Source organism: Poecile atricapillus, chromosome W, assembly GCF_030490865.1.
Source record: "Poecile atricapillus isolate bPoeAtr1 chromosome W, bPoeAtr1.hap1, whole genome shotgun sequence".
Taxonomy (NCBI): domain Eukaryota; kingdom Metazoa; phylum Chordata; class Aves; order Passeriformes; family Paridae; genus Poecile; species Poecile atricapillus.
This window is the reverse complement of record NC_081288.1, coordinates 23,149,256-23,154,834: the sequence shown is the minus strand read 5'-3', so window position 1 is coordinate 23,154,834 and position 5,579 is coordinate 23,149,256.

Genomic DNA, 5,579 nt, shown 5'->3' with positions numbered 1-5,579 from the left:
TGTAAACAATCAGTAGTAGTTATGTGATGTCCTCACATGATGTTCTCATAGAAGACATCCTTTTAGCACCTTTTAGGGTGACAAACTCCTCTCATTTATATTAATAAAGATTAAGCAATTCACCCTTGTTAAACACAGAATCAGCTTTTGGATCCACAAGTGGAGGCAAATGATAGAGACAGACATAGAAATGGACAGTTTGGGAATTTCTGTATTAAATACTTTATCTGGTTTCATTTATTCCAGGTTTAACAGCAAAATGGAGGCAGCGCACCCAAACCATCTGTTCCTCAATACGTACCTGGAATTACTCCAAAAACACTGATATTTTGTTTATTAGGATTTGCATTGGATTGAAAAATTCATTACTTGGGGCTCCTAAAATGCATGGAATTCTGTGAAAATAATGAACACAGCCTAAAATAATTGCTGTGGAGATTTAATGCTTTGATTTCTGACAGTGAGCATTTAGGATTCAAGGACTTGCTTTTCTCTTTCCTCCAGAATGAGAAGGGCCAGTCATTTTCCAACCAATCCCAAATCTCTCCCATCTCATAATAAGAAGCACACTTGTAGAAGGTCTGATGAGGAGATGACAGCCTGGTAGCCCCTCACAGCCCCAGAAGGTTGCGATGTGGTGAAACCACAGGTGCTGGCAGCACCAGTCCAAATGCACAAAAGCATAAGCAAGAAGAGATCTGGACTCAAACCTAACAATGAACAGAGCACTTATTTGAAACTAAGCCACACTTCTTTGATTTAGTTTTCAAAGTACTGAACATTACTCCATTTGGCAGTGCTACAACACAATGTAAATCAAATCTAACAAAACCTCTGAAATTCTGTAGGCACAAGCAGTTCTGTTCAGGGAAGGGATGAAAAACTCTGGCAACTTCTGTCACAGATTTCTTCAAAAGCTTTTAAGTTAAACACTGATGAGAACATTTTCCATTGCATTGTTATTCATGTTCTCACAGTCACAGATATGATACTGCTCTGCTGTTTGGGGTTTTTTTCTTTTTGCTGTTTCATAGAAGTGTGATTTGAGAGGGTGAAAAACTAATTAGAGACTATTGATCCCTTCTAAAAAAAACTATGCATATTACTAGGTGCTGTTGACTCTGACTGCAGTACAAACTGTCTGCACGCCTCATGGTTTTCACTGAGAGATACTTGCTGACCTAGGATATTGTCAGCACTTAAGTTTACAGAGTATTTAAAGATAATGACTGTACATGACCCTTGAACTAAATGTTCTGGTTTTAAAATGTGAAAGAAAAACAAGGGAAAGCAATGTGTTACCATAAATGATTTTGAAAGAACTGGGAAACTATTTACTGATCCAGCCAACATTTATATGCCTGATTAATCTCCAGGAATCTGACAGGCTAAACACAAGTTTCTCAGTTTGCAGGACTGGAGCTGGGTTGTCAAGTGCACAGGTAACACACGGCGTTGCTGCAGGGTTACAAACCACCTGCCTGAATGACAAATAATACCATGGAAAGCAAAAGGGCACGGCAGCTCCTCGGCTGCAAGGCAAATTCTGCAGAAGTTCAGGTGCTTGAGCAGTCAAATATGGTGGGCAGTTTATAGCCCAAAAGCTGTCCACAGCCTGGTGAGGTTGTTCACCTTGCTTGTACGTCGCTCACAGTGACCTTTATCCTAGGAAAATACTGAGAGAGGTTTGCCAGCTGGAAGAATAATTTTGTTAACAGCGGCAGTCAGGCCCCGCTGTCAGCCTCGAAGGGCACCACACCTCTGAGAAGACACTCCAAGAGCTACAAAGCTAAAAAAGGAAATGACAATAAGTGGCTTGCAACCTCTCCTAATGATTCAACTCTGCTTCCCTCACACTCCTCAGTGGCCCCTACTAAAGCAAGTCACCAGCTCGCCACAGTGACATCCCTGCCTCCAGCAGCAGTCCTGGATGGAGTGCCTCAGCTCACATGCTGCAGAATTCCAGCTTTCTGCCAAGCCCTTCATTTGCAGCAGTAGGTCCAGTCATATGACAGGAAAGGGTTCCCAGCATCTGGCTTTCTCCAGACAGCAGAAGAACTTCTAAGTAGCCACCACAGGAAGAAAAATTGGAAACATCTGACCTTGTGACATTGGAAGCATCTGAGCACTGTGGAGGAACACAGAGCTCGTGAGAGGGTTCCTGCTGAGCTGGACTGGGGGTGCCCAGACCTGCTGCCTGGGCAGCAATGCAGCAATGCATTTTCCTTGTATGACTGCACTTGCTCGTGTACTTGTGCTCCTGACATTGCCTCGGCAGCCTGCTGGGAGGAGTCACTGCCCAGCAGGAAACAAACAGATTGTGCTCTCAGTGCCCATTCGGGTGCTGCCTAGAGTCTCCTTATTGCTTTCTGTATCATCCTCTGGGGTTTTTTGCTGTTTCTCTAAAAATACAAAATGACATCCGATTGCACCACCACATCCTGCTCTGCCTTTGCCCTGGGCAGCACAGACAGGCTCTGCTCAAGGGGGAAGCAGGCAGGAGAGCTGTTTGGGGCTTCTGTGGTCCACAGGAGCCTCAGTTATGTACCCAGACCCCTTTGTGCTACACCGTGTATGGAGAACAAGAAGAGTCCAAACAGAAAACAAGAAGATCAACATGGATATAATCATGCTGGTAAACTTTTGTGGATTTCTAATAGGGCTTAAGGCATGTTCTGCTCTATGTGTTAAGACATTATCATTCAGCTTTTTTAGCCTAACCAGCCATAGAAAGATGAAGGGAAAGTGAATCAAAGGGAGTGATCAGAATTAAGACCACATGAATTTTTCAGTTGTGTTGTTCAGAAAGAAACACAAATGTGCAGGGCCTGATTGGTTCATGTGATCTCATGATAAAAAAATCAGACCAAGACCTGGCTTTAGACACAGTGACATTAAGTGCGTTTGCTTCTGATATTTGTATTTATGTTGCAAAGACTGAAAAAGCAGACTCCCTCTGACATTAAGTTGATGGTCTTTTCTGCAGATCCAGCCTGCATTTGAATGTGGTATTCTGACTTTTGGTAACCTTTATGCCTGACAGGTTATTTATTGGCATTTCATAATCATATGTCAGGCACTAGAGGTCTCTTATATTAATGTACAGAATCATACCAGATATGCATTTCTTTGATGAAGCACCTGTATTATTCTTTCTGTCACTTCTTGTATTCACCCAAGGATTTTTCACCATTCCTCAGACAGCTCCTCCAACAGCCCTGAACTCCATTGGACTCCATCACCTGAAGCAGGTTAGGGAGCAACATACACCACAAAAAGCACAGCTAGAAGGAGGAAGGAGTCTGTATATTGACATTTGCACTGCAAAAACATAAACATTTTAGCTTAAAATATTCCACTAATTCTCCAACGAACTACCCACTCTCTCATTGTTCCTGTTTCTTGCAAAGCAAATGCAAACTGTTAAATCAGATGCCTTCCATCAGACAGGCCCCCAAACAAAAAGTCATGGCAACACATCCACAGAGCAGTGGCAGGCGTGGAGGAAGTGGTGGCTACACCTCTGGCTGATGTTGCCATCCGTGACTTCAGCATTTGAAACCATATTTTTATTCTGGATCTGGGTGGAGGCTGCTACTATGCTTGGCTACAGGAGGGGACTTAATTGCCCTTAAATTACATGAAATTAAAGATGGCAGTTATACCCTTCACCTTCAATGATGTTTTAATTAGATCCATCCCACCAGCCAGTCCATCTGTGCGTATCCATTTTGGCATATTACTAATGTGTTTAATGGAAATAAACAAAGCCATGTGTTTTATGTTAAAACCAAGAACACGACATCTTGGTCACATAGCAATTAATAATTTCAGTGGAATTTTATTTCAGCCCAATATTATGATATGGGTAATACACAGAATCACAAGATATTAGTTTTCTATATGTGCCCAAGACATGTCCAGTACATCAGATGCCTTATTAATTTAACCAGTAATTTATTCAGATACTATTGAAAAAATTGGTTTGGGATGCTTCTGGTAGTGAAAGAGCTAAGAGTCATTTTCACATCTTTCACATGTACTCATTTGAAGCAACTTATTGCTACTATCATATAAGATAACCTCTCTATTTATATGTATATATTTATACAAAGTTGCACAACTTACGGTAAATTATTACATGTCTAAAAGTCGTCTGTAGTTCAAAGATTTGTTACTGAGCACAAAGGAAAATATGAGACACTTTGTTAAATGCATAAATAGACTCAGCTGACTTAGCAGACATGTGACCACCAATGCTCAGAAATTTCTTGTGAAGTACAAGGTAGGAAGCCAAAAAGGAAGCATAATGCAATATGTTCTTCAAGTTATAATGGAACATATGAGAAAGAGAGCACAATGCAGTATGACTTACTCTGTAACTAGTCTAACCAGAAAAAAGTAATTATAGTCAGCTCTCCATTAATACTGGGTGGATTATCAAATTTGGAAATAAATTAGGCTAAGGATGCACAACAGCTGCCTTGTTTCCAAACAGTCCAATTAAAGCTGGCAGGGCTTATTAACTCAGGCACAGCACCATCCAGGCTTGGCACTGCTGCTACCAGCCCTGAGCTGGTGCTGGGCAGTCAGGGGGGAAAGCACTTGGGCAGAGCTGGAAGCATGGCACTGACACCTTCAGTCCTGCAGAAGGCACAGTCCCAGCTGCCACCTCACAGCATGGTCCTTTCTGTCACATGGCCAGACTCCACTGGCTGCTTACCAAGGGATGTTCCTGGTCATCCTCAAATAGGAACAAGGCTGTCCTGTGTAAAACCCCAACTTCAGATTTGAAGATGCACTGATTTCTGTGGACCTACAGTAATACTGGGAGATTTTATATCATTTTGCCAAGAGATTTGTTTAGCAGACAAATCTTGAACTTCCAGATGAATTCAAATTTTCTTCTTCTTTCCTTTAAAATTGATCATTCTCCCAACTATGAGATTTTTTGGCTACAGCCAGGCTTTTCTGGGAGGAAGCATCATCTTTTCTTAGAAGCAGTACAATTACTTTATGTAATGAATTACTTCATGCTCAACACTCAATTATTTATTGATTTTACTTGATACTATGATTTCTTACTAGTTTTATAAGCAGTGTGGATCAGTTTAAGTGTAGCCATTCTGAGGTTTTTTCCTTAAGTTTTCACACTCCAAGAGCAATATTTCTTAACATAATTGAGTCATCTGCAGGTTACAGAATACATGTATACAAATTAATTAGGCTGCTTCCTGGAAGTGATCTCCAGCTCAATTCACACTTCCATGGCAGGTCTTTTGAGTAATCACCTGACTGATTCTGGGTACTGTGCCTACTGTTTCCCTATTCTCTTTCCATGTGTTCAGTGTTCCTAGAATGGCTATAAGAGTGCTTTTCACTAGCAAGACTTTTTGTAGTGAGTATATTGCACTCGGTACCTGGAGAAAGAATATGGAAACCCAGGAAACCCAGAAACTGTGTTTTCTTGTGTCCAAGAATGAGACACCTCTACCCAAAGGACTCTCCATGCACAAGGTACTTAACTTCTTTTTATGATACTGCTAATGCTGTATAAATAAATTGTTGAAATGTTTGGT